Here is an 11,292-nt window from a genome sequence, read left to right on the forward strand (position 1 = left end):
TATAAAAAAGTTTCATTTTGTTCAATGCATACATACTAGTTTACTCCTTCTGTGTTATTATTCCTTTAAAAGTCAAATGTAAATACCTTCTGTGTTATGCTCCCTCGAGAAATCACACAAAGGCTTTGTCATCAACGAATTCTTTAAAATCTGAGTTGACATGAAACAAGGTCCTCCTGACTCGAAACAAACTGTCAAGTTCATATTCAGAAGTATATATCTTTCTGCTGTTAAATCGTGTATGGAAAAACTGTAAAACGAGAAAAGTTCGACCAATCATATGGATAACGATTAAATCATGTACATAAGTGTAGTGTTTGTTTACATTTTTATGTAAATAACAATAAACTGTTTAGATTTACATGAAACTAACACATCTCCCTTTATAAAAGGCATAACTCTTTTTTTTCCTTTTAAATTATATACCTATATGGAGTTATTTTCTTTCAGAACGATAGGTTTTTCTTTTGAAGAATCAACCCGGACGATACCAAGTTTCAATGAAATTTGCTTCCAGGAATAAAATAATGACCTGTGTGGGGGGGATGTATAAGATATAATCATTATTATCAGTTTAAAATATTGTCAAACAAAAGAGAAAAAACAACTATCCGCAATAGTTATTTTAAAAATTGTTGAAAAAATAATCTGCTTTCGAGGTAAAAATGTAAAAAAAAAAATAATAATACCATCCCTCTTTTCATAAATTAAGTTGGTACAATAAATTACTTACAAAGTGACTTGTATTTTTCATATACCGTAACAATTCATTTTATCTGCTTCATGTAGTTACAGTAATATTTTTATTGTAACTGGATAAAGATTTCTAAAGTTAATATGTAGATTATAATTAGTGAGTTGTATTTTACAATATAAATTAGCCGTAGGCGTATAAAAACCTAAACGCATAAAAAAAAAAAGAATATCCACTTTAGTGTGGTCGGTAAAAGAGGATGCAAATCCTGTAAATCTTTGAGGAAAATTTTTGGCGGTATATAAGTCAGATAATGCATATTGTAAGGTTTTTCTTGTCGTATAACACACCTCGGGATGTCAGAATTGCCCAAAGAAAGACCCCCTACGGTTGGTCTTTCATTTGATCAATCCTGACACCCCTCGGTATGTTATACGACAAGAAAAACCTTAAAATATGCATTATCTATAACCGAAACTTGATTAAAATTAATGACACGTCGTCAAAAAGTTTACTTTTGAATTGGTGTTCAGTGTACAGCACTGATATGTTAAAATTAAACATAAAATTGAGAATGGAAATGGGGAATGTGTCAAAGAGACAACAACCCGACCATAGAGCAGACAACAGCCGAAGGCCACCAATGGGTCTTCAATGCAGCGAGAAACTCCCGCAACCGGAGGCGTCCTTCAGCTGGCCCCTAAACAAATATGTATACTAGTTCAGTGATAATGGACGTCATACTAAACTCCAAATTATACACAAGAAACTAAAATTAAAAATGATACAAGACTAACAAAGGCCAGAGGCTACTGACTTGGGACAGGCGCAAAAATGCGGCCGGGTTAAACATGTTTTTTGAGATCTCAACCCTCCCCATATACCTCTAGCCAATGTAGCAAAAACAAAAGCACAACGGTACGCACAGTAAAACTCAGTTTAAGATAAATATATGTAACACTCACAAACGTGTCCATATGACGTTGTTGAACCCCAAAACATGTCTAGTTGATGAAGTACGCCAAAACGTGTCAATTTCATAAATTTTCATATTTTAACAACGCCCGAACGTTTTAACCTAAATAAAAAAAGTTTTTTCGTTATGACAAATGTTGTTCGAAATAAAATCCAGTCGATATTATTACAGGGACCTTAGACTTGAAGTGCACAGAAAGAAAAATACTCGATAAGGTTATTGAATAGTCTTCCCTGAATGTTGTTTTTCAAAGGGTGATTTTTTTGTTGTTGTTGGCAAAAGGGGGAAAGTAGGACAGTAGGTTTTGGAAGACACGTTTAAGAGTGTTTTATTTATGGATAATGGTTAGAAATATAATACTCGAAAATATGAATGACTGCTTCAAGCAAACTTACTACTTAAATAACACCAATTTTACAGATTTATATACTAAATATGTAAAATGAAATGCTGATAAATATAAGTAATTATTTTGTAAAAAAGTTGCTTCTGTTTTCCCAAAAAATCAATATGAATGAAAGTAATTATAACACGTAAATGGATATATATAACAGTTAAGACTAAATATATTATCTATAGATGAATGGTAGAGTTGCATGATCTTTGAAATTGATAAAAAAACTTTTGTTATTTGACAGTAGAGATCAGACGTAATATATATATATATATATATATGTAGTTTCATTAAAAATGAATACATGCATTTTTATGCAACTTTCCTAAAATCTTCAAACTAATGGGCTTATGTAGAAAGGTATGCCAGGGAGAACCTCTTATATTTTGTGTTTGTATACAATAATTAACATGTGTAGCTTGAGGAATTATATGCAATTGAAAGAAGTTGACTCAAAATATGCAAGTTCGTGTCCATTTCTTTAGCTCATTAGGATCCCCTGGCTTTTAGGACCTTTATCCAAATTATAACCCATATGTAAACGAATCGTTTTGAATGGTAGAACAAAAATTGAAGCTTCTAAATTCTGTTGTGAAATTCATAAATGGGAAATGAAGTGATGCTGTTTAATGATCTTGAAGTCTATAACAGCTATTTTTGTAATTTACAAACAGGTTTCAGAGAGAATAATGTAAAAAACCAACAAAGAGGTAAACAAATGTCATTAGATGTGCTTTTCATTAATTCCGTGGAGCTTACAAGCATAAAGTACAAGCTAATTCATTGATCGAATGTAGAATAATGTTAAGCTTACCATCCGATAAAAAATGCACACAAGAAAAGATTAAAGTACTTGCCTGATAGTGACAACACCATCAAGTGACATTTTCAATACTGTTCCTAAAACATATGAATTAGTTATATCATTAGAAATACATCAAACACTCACTAAAAGTGCACTGATTGGTATCACTTAAGTTTACTATACTAGTTTTGCCAACTTTTTGTTTTGTTAGAATTTAACGGGTGGTGGAGGGAGGCAAATGTTGAGAAAACACTTTCAACATGTTGTTAAATGTTATCATAGTTTAATTTTATGGTACATTTAAAAATGCATATTCTTGATCTCCAATGTGGAATGGAACCTGATTTATGTGATGGAGGTCTGCTGATCATTGTGACTTTTAATTATTTGTTATTACTTAAGTACAAATAGAAATTAAGGATCCCACTTTTCATTAAGGGAGTAAAAAGACAAACTAAACATACCCCATTTGTAATCAAACAAGTTCAATGTGTAATTCATCCTCTCTATTCCAACAGTCAGTCTGTAGTAGCATGAATCTATGTCCATATAGGTATGAAACGATCTATTTAGTAATTCCACATTTATACAACAATCCACAAGTGTGCAAGGATCTTGTATGTTACACATAATAGTTGATGGAAGTGGACTAAACAAATGCCGCATTGAAGGGCACTCTGGAAAAAATATCAATTACAATCAATGGAATCTGGAGAGTAATTGACTTTATTTTGTGTGCAAATTTAAAGAAATGAAAATGACAAAACTTGACTATTAATAAATTTAAATGCAACCCTTTTTTCAATTCAAAATTTGCATAAGGAATCCCCAATTACTTTACTGGTTAAAAAGGGAGACTTACTTATCTTTACTGAAAAAAAAATTTTAATTTACAAGGTAATATGATAAGTTTATTATATGAAACTTTGTTTGTGGAAACCTTGGTAAACCCTACCATTATTCCATCCATTCATGTTAGATGAGTTGTAAGGCAACACATGCCTACCACATTCATCTGATTGATAATATTTCATTATTCCTAAAACTTCATTGAGGTCTGTCAATACCTGGCCTGTTAGGGTCTTGGCATTTTTATAGCCTGTTTTACTAAACCAATTCATCAATGAAAAGCCTAAAAAGCACAACAAAATGAAAATGAATGCACATTCTGTAAAACATAAATGACTACAATAGTGTTTACAACATGTAAGAAAAAATTAATCTAACTGAGGGAAATAGAAGACTGAAACATATATCTCTGATATGCTAACAGTGTGCTGCAAAAGAGAGGACAGATAAAGGAAACAATAAATGTCTCCGAATCCTTGATATCTCTCCCTTACAAACCTGTTCATGACAATTCCTTTGTTATTCAAAGAAGAATTATATTTTAAGATGACTGGACGATCCTATTTAACAAAAGATGACCATTGTTTACTTATTGTACTTTTAACTTAAAGACCCGGTGTGGGTCTTAAGTTGGGGTTGAATTTTAAAAGCTCACTCACGTTCTCACTAATGAGACACGCCCATTAAATGACCCATGGGGGTCACGAAATGAGAGAAAAAACCACCAGCCAACGTTGATTTCTCCATAGGAAATTGCTCTATAACGAAACTCTCCAAAACATACACAATAATACACTACAAAAAGTACAATAGACCGATAAACAATTTAGGAACATTTAAACAACGTTCACACTTTTATTTTTAAAATAACGTAATTATACATGAAATATTTAAAGCCTTATGTTGAATGTGACTCAAAGTGTTGTTGGCTCAGCGACGGATTCTCTTCGGACAGACTCTATGTTTACAACTTGGTATGATGTGTCATGACTAATTTTTTCCTCTTCCGATTGTAATTTCGTCTCTGTGCACGTGTTAGTTTTCTGCCTTTTGCCATACAAGATCTCTGATGACTCATTTTGTTTGAAGTTTGCTGTCCTTTTGTAACTACGAACAGCATTACTACGATGACCTAGAAACGAAAAAAAAATGCGTTCTTTTAAGTTAGAACATGATTGAAGACAAAGAATACAAAAAATGTTCACTATTATGTAACGATTGTATATTTAGAAAAAAATGTACAAATAGCATTTATACCTATTCGATTATTTTTAAATTCTACAAATGTAGTTTTTTTTGCATGTCTTGCACGCAAAAATTGACCTATTGACTCTTTTCAAAAAGTCTATTTTGTTATCAGTTCGGAATGTATTTAAATGTCTTACAGTTGAATAGTTTTAACAGTTTCGTAATGCAACTGTGGTGTCCAAATTGTAAGTATATAGTTTTCATTATAATTTATAGTAGCAGGACAATTGCAAGGATCACAATTCCGTGAGAAATATTCCGGGCGGAATGGTTATTTACAACCTTTGCTGGTACGACTTTTTTTTTCGTATTTTGTCTTAATCAATGCTTTCGTTTTTCGGTTGTACTCTGGCCAGAATACTCATTTCAAAATCATCATGCCCCCTCCCCCAGTTGATCTTAGCAATATGTTGAGCGGTTCTCGGAGAATACCTTTTTCCTTTCTATTTTTGAATCGATATTATCGAGCTATTTCTCTTTTATGTAAAATATGAAGTTGTCAATTCCGTAAAAGTATGTATCTACGTTCCAGTTGTCTCGCTAATAAGTTGTTCCTCCACTCCTGCTTGATATAGTCGTGTTGCTGTCGACGCCCTTAAGCTGTGGTTTGTTCGCTTGCCTTCTAGTCCAACTGCTGTACATAGTCTTTTCACAGTTTTTTGTAAGATATTGTGACCTACTGGGACTTTACAAAACCACTGGTCTGTTGTATATTTGGCCAGTGGTTTAAAATAGAATGCATCGACTTCATCTTTAGGACTGTAAATAATAAAAATATTACTTTAGTAAAGAAGTACAGATCAATGAGTAATGAAATATATAAATGACTCCTCTTTTTGTAAAACTATTTCATACATGAATCAACTAGTCTTACTGTTATAATTTTTAGATTAAAAGAAAAACAGAACAATTTGAGTGATAGATTAATTTTGATGGAATTTGTATTGTTACTTATACATATTAGCACATCAGTATTCAAACACACCTTTTCTTCTTCGACAATAAAAAAAAAGTTCATGGCTAAATATTCCTTTTAGTCGCAAAAATATTCAGAAGTATATATAAAATAAGATGTGGTATAAAATGCTTTTATTTTTACATTATACGCAAGATTTATAAAGAAAAAGTGCAATTTGCCTTACACTTGTTTAAACGTTATCAGTTGAAAATCTTAAAAAAAAAGAAAATTAACATACATCTTTAAAGTAGGACTTTTCGGAAACTTTGAGAAATAACCTGAATGTAATAAAGGAAACTATTTACATAGAAATATGACTGGGATGTGAAATATGGATATTATGAGATATGATATTTGACAATAGGAATACAATTGTCAGCAAAATATCATTGCCATACCATTAGGGGCTCAGTGGCGGATCTATGTGGTCCAGCGAGAGCGCACGCCACTCCTTTGATCGCAAACAAATTTTAAAACTCGTGCTCATCACGATATTTATAAGTTTTAGTATTAAATGATCCTACATAATGTCGTCTCGCTTTGCTTGGCCTTACATTTCAATAATCAGAAATAACACCCCCTTTCATATATCCTGGAATTCCCCTTAACATGACAAATAATAAACTTTAAAGACTGTAAGCACTTCGAAAGCTGACGCCAAAAAAGGACGCCTCAGTCAAGGCAAGAAAGATCCGAATTGAAAAGATTAAGAAATTGAAATATAAAAATGACATCCTCTTTATTCTGTACATATTTTTTCTATAAAAACTTAGATTTATTGATTGTCTGTTGCTTTGTGTCCAAAGGCAAAGATTTCATGCATTTTAAGGACAACATTAACATAGATTTGTTGACTATCAATAAAGTACAGTGTTGATTATGATTTTAATATCGTACAAAACTTAATTTTGTTATTGTATTAACATACCATAAGCGTTTGTACTTTTCAAACAGAGTAACAATACATCTGTCTGAGTATGCTATATTTTCATAAGCTTTGACAGTCTTTGGTGTATATTTTTTGTCTTTAATGCCGCCAGAATTTGTTTTTGATATGTCTTCCTTGTAAAGAATATATCTTTTATGTAATTCCGAATCAATGTAAGGCCCTGTTATCTGTGGATTTTTGTTCAACCTCAAATAACGATGTTCTTTACCACCACGTAATGCAAAATGTATGCCATTCAAATACACCATTGTATCCAACAGTTTTTGGGGATTATCAGACCCTATGACTGCTCTCTCCCACAAGATGTTTTCCTCCAGACTTGTAATTGGTTCTGCTCTTCTTCGACTCGCGGCACCTAACCCTTCTGCTGATCCTTTCTTCATCACAAAGTCCAGTACTTTGCGGCACTTGATATAAGTAGGTTGAGTAAGTAGGTTAACGGATGGATCACTCAATCTTATCTGTCCTTGTAAAGCCACAAACAACTGGTACAAGGACGCTGACGGGTAGTCATTTCCATCGGTCTTTTTAACTTCAGCTAGGAAATACTGCAATGCTGTGTCCCTTATACATGGTTCCATTTCAGTAATACTCTGTGTGATTGCTTTGACTGGGATGGGTAAATTGTCGCTAACTGGGCGAGACCTCCTCTCATTTTGCCAATTATTGAACACGTTATATCCCCATTTATAATGCAGACTCTATTAAATTCGAAATTTCTTCAGGGGTCACGGGTAGTTTATGTCTATACGCTGGACCATTTGCATCACTACAATTTGAGGTTGAATCAGTTTCTAAAACTGAAAAAAAAAATCAATACAATTTGATAGGTTCGAAAAAAGTTGTTACAAATCATATATCATGAAAAGTTGCATTTTAACTAGTTAATTGACTATTTATTAGTTCTGTTGCAAATATGCACAGCATATTTAGAACGATAGCACGTTAATATATGAAATTGTAAAACTTGCTTTTATTTTTATTTTATAAACAGCTGCGCCATGAGCGCATGATACGCCCGTCGTCTTGTGTGTGAATTTTTATGCAATAAGCATAAATAGTTTCTGACATACGGCGTGACATGCGAAAACCCCCCCCTTTTTTTTTTACAAAAAACTCAATATCTCTACAATAAAATTTTGAATCAAAACCAAAAAGTATACAGATCTTTAGATTAAAATAACTAAGAAGTGTGTAAAATTTTAAGCAATAATCATAAATCGTTTTTGAGATACGGCGCGACATGTTAAACCCCCCGCCTTTAAAAAAAAAAAATCAATATCTCAAAAATAAAATTTTGAATCAAAACCAAAAAGTATACAGATCTTAAGATTAATATAACTAAGAAGTGTGTAAAATTTTAAGCAATAATCATATATCGTTTTTGAGATACGGCGCGACATGTGAAAAACCCCTCCCCCTTTTTTTTACAAAATACTCAAGAACTCAAAAATAAAATTTTGAATCATCACCAAAAAATATACAGATCTCAAGGTTAATATAACTAAGAAGTGTGTAAAGTTTTAAGCAATAATCATAAACTGTTTTTGAGATATGGCGCGACATGTGAAAAATCCCTCCCCCTTTTTTAACAAAATACTCAATATCTCTAAAATAAAATTTTGAATCATCACCAAAAAGTATACAGATCTTAAGATTAATATAACTAAGAAGTGTGTAAAGTTTTAAGCAATAATCATAATTTGTTTTTGAGATACGGCGCGACATGTGAAAAAAAAACACACTCCTGTTTTAGTTACTAAGTCCCGTAACTCAAAAAGTTTTAATCTTATTTTCACCAAAAAGTATACAGATCGTTTGACCATCATAAGAAACAACTATGTTAAGTTTCATGAAATTTGGATAAGTCATTCTCAAGTTACGGTGTGACATGTTTACGACGGACAGACAGACGGACAGACAGACAGACGGACAGACAGACGGAAAGACAGACGGACGGACGCCGGACATTTGTATACCATAATACGTCCCGTCAAAAATTTTACGGGCGTATAAAAATTATAAACTTACACGTTCAAAGACCGCAATGATATAATTTACTGAATACAGATATTTTAAACTGAATATAAAATGACTAGTCTTCGCCCAAAACTTATACGTAACAGTATACTGAGGTTTACAGGAGAATCATCCAATTCTAATTTTGAAATGTATTTTATTCTTATCCGATCAGACTTTGACGTCTATTATCACTGAACTAGTGCATATTTTTGTTTAAGGGCCAGCTGGAGCACGCTTCCGGGTGCGGGATTTTCTCGCTGTATTGAAGACCCATTGGTAGCCTTCGGCTGTTTTCTGCTATTTGGTCGGGTTGTTGTCTCTTTGACACATTCCCCATTTCCATTCTCAATTTTATTTGAACCTAAGTCCAACCAAGAAACCTAAGACATTGTAATTGAAGTATTGGTGTTCTTTGAAATACCGAATCTAACCGTTTTTTAAGATTTTCAATTTCGGGACCGGTCAACATATTGGACCACACTAAAATCCAACGGGTCTAAAATTGAACTTATTAGAAAAAAATTAATTCTACGAGTTGTTTGATAAGCTGAATGTAACCGTATATTTAGATTTTTTTTTACTTTAGGACCAGTTTTTCAAATTGGTCTACGGTAAAGTGCAAAGGGTCCAAAGCTACATTTTGTTTGATTTTAACAAAAATTAAATTCAAGGGGTTCTTTGATATGCCAAACCCAGCGGTGTATTTAAAGTTTTGATTTTGGGGCAAGGTTTCAAGTTGGTTCAAATCGGGGTCCCAAATTATGCTTTGTTTGATTTCAACAAAAAATGAATATATATGAGGTTCTTTTAAAAGCTTAATCTAATTGTGTATTTATATTTTGGGCTCTGTTATAAAATTGGGCCACATTGAGATACAAAGGGTCCAAGATTAATTTTTTTTTGATCACATCAAACAATTCAAAATCTTGAGGTTCTATGATATGCTGAATCTATCAGTGTATTTAGATTTGGATATTGGACCATAATATGTAAAAGTCCAATTCAGTTCCTTGACCATATTTATACTGTGTCAGAAACCTATAAAGCGTCAAATATTTAATAACAATGCAAATTCAGAGCTGTATCAAGTTGGAATATAGTGTCCATAGTATCAAGTTGGAATATAGTGTCCATAGTATCAAGTTGGAATATAGTGTCCATAGTATCAAGTTGGAATATAGTGTCCATAGTATCAAGTTGGAATATAGTGTCCATAGTATCAAGTTTTGTAACCTCACTATAGTGCGTGATAACATTTTGTGAGGGAATTCGATGTTTGCTATACCACGGTTCATTTCAAAGCAGTTTATGACAATACCAATTACCAATCAGAATTATTTTTTGCAGTGTTTTAAGAAATGATTTTTCTTTGTATCCATGTATTATTTGTCAAACATGAAATCTATCAAAAGGGCGTATTTTCTGTATAAAGTCAATAATTATGTACACTTTTGACGTCCAAACTTTCTATTGCCTTAAATACGCAAATGAAAGTTCCGAAAACTATATCAATATAGAACATGCAACATGTTTTTGAAATTATAGCAAAACTTTTGGTACACAATTTTTATTCGTTATTAAAAAAACATTTACTTAAAATATCTGTCATTTTCTCCCTACCCAGTTTACCCCTATTACTTTTCCAGATTCGGACCGGTCATTGTTATTGAATCTTACGCGGTTCGATTGGATTAAGTTATTATTAGTTTACATTTAAACGGTTTATTTTTTTTTTCATACCTGTGTATTGATAAAATAAAACAAATGCATGAATGTGCACAGTAACTTAAATGACCTCCAAACTGGCCACTGGACTAGTCCATGTCATTTTTTATCAATTAAACTAAAGGTATGAAAGGTAAGAATTTCCTCTTCTTAATATATTTTCACAAAATGTTCCACATGTAGAGTAGATAAGTTAATTTTTTCAATAGCCTATTCCGGAGAAAAAAGAAAAAGTTTACAAATCAGACGTTTAATTCCATTACACATTTTATTTTTCGAAGAGAAATACCGAAATACATTTAACGCACGGCTACGCCAGGTAAAATTATTGTTTATCTCAGCTAAAAAAAAAGTAGTCTGTTAATAAAGTCAAAATATGATCGATCTGCCTATTTTTCGACATCCGTAGCGGAGGGGGCATGAAGTTTAACCCTTGTCCGTCCGTCCGTACGTCCGTACGTCCTGAAATTGGTTTCCGTTCTCTAATTTTAGTTTGCCTTAACAAAATGTTATGAAACTTATCCAAAATGCTTATTACAACAAAACACTAATCAACTTGAATTTTGGTTGCTTCACTTATACTGTTTACGAGTTATGTCCCTTTACAAATGGACAGTAAGTGAATCGACTGGGTTTCTTTATTTGTTCTGGAATTTTGTATAACCCATGATA

The sequence above is a fragment of the Mytilus californianus genome, unplaced genomic scaffold (assembly GCF_021869535.1).
Source record: "Mytilus californianus isolate M0D057914Y unplaced genomic scaffold, xbMytCali1.0.p SCAF_6, whole genome shotgun sequence".
Classification (NCBI taxonomy): Eukaryota; Metazoa; Mollusca; class Bivalvia; order Mytilida; family Mytilidae; genus Mytilus; species Mytilus californianus.